Here is a 724-nt window from a genome sequence, read left to right as displayed (position 1 = left end):
TAATCCACTATTTTTCACAACCCTTAGGCTGTAACTACTTGTTAGATCTTTCTTGCATATCTCTGTCTTCCTGAGAAACCACTTTGAAGATGTATTACAGCAGCCGTTGATATTTTCCTACTAATCTGTCCATAACTCTGTAATGTTTGTATTGTTCCTATGCTATGTTGTAAATGGATGTATGTTTATTACTTTGTGTTTCCTACAACAACCGTTGAGAATAGTCAATGATTATTCAATTGGTCACTCATATATGTCTCTATTTATTTTCTTTAGAAACCACTTTGAAGATACCAAAGTATAGTACAACAACCATTGATAATCTCCTACCACTTTTGTCTGTAGCTCACTATTATTTGTCTATTTGTTTTCCTGAGAAACTATCTTGTAGATAACAATATGTAAAACAACAACCATTGATAATTTCCTACCACTTTGTCTGTAATTCAGTAAGCCCCCCCTATTGCTATATTATCCTTCTTTTACTCTTTAAAATAAACAAAACAAAACAAAACAAAAAGGGAGGAAAAATTAGGTTCTCAATAAAACATGTCCAACCAGCAGACAGTGGCGACCTTTACAGCTTGGTACGGCAAAATGATAGCGACACTGATACAGCATAAATGTGACATCTCAGGTGTCATTTCCTCCTAGACCTGGCTTGGTGTTCTTGTTAAGTTGTGCCTACCTTTGTTACCAGTTTAAATCCATTGGGGAAGAACGG

The sequence above is a fragment of the Chinchilla lanigera genome, unplaced genomic scaffold (genome assembly GCF_000276665.1).
Source record: "Chinchilla lanigera isolate Chin_1 unplaced genomic scaffold, ChiLan1.0 scaffold00005, whole genome shotgun sequence".
NCBI lineage: Eukaryota > Metazoa > Chordata > Mammalia > Rodentia > Chinchillidae > Chinchilla > Chinchilla lanigera.
This window is presented reverse-complemented; position numbering follows the sequence as displayed.